This window comes from Notechis scutatus, chromosome 1 (assembly GCF_049901735.1).
Source record: "Notechis scutatus isolate UNSWTSFEM ecotype Mainland chromosome 1, rNotScu1.2, whole genome shotgun sequence".
NCBI classification, from domain to species: domain Eukaryota; kingdom Metazoa; phylum Chordata; class Lepidosauria; order Squamata; family Elapidae; genus Notechis; species Notechis scutatus.
In genome coordinates, this window is record NC_142009.1 from 13,960,573 (window position 1) to 13,960,969 (window position 397).

A 397-nucleotide genomic window follows, 5' to 3' on the forward strand; every position below is an offset into this window, starting at 1 on the left:
CTGGTGGACACCCAAGAAACGTTTAAATTTTCCTTTGAAGCATGTTTAACATCTTATGACATTTCTAAAACACAATGATAGAGAATGAGGAACATTAAATAACACCTTGTCAAATGCTACAACTGGTTACAATAAAAGTCACTTGTTTAAGATGGTCAGATATAGAAATTGAATTAATAACTAAATGAATAAATAACGATGTTATTTATTTGATGTTGTTTTTCATATTGTGTCCCAGTGCCTTATGTAGAAAGAAAGTTTGCTGTGATACATCTTTGATCTTTAAGTGTTCAGACTCTCCACAAATTAATCTCATCCTATTATATAAACTGAAGCTTTACAAACACCTACTATAACTAACATCTGCTTTTTGAAGAGGAGATGAAAGTCCAAAGAG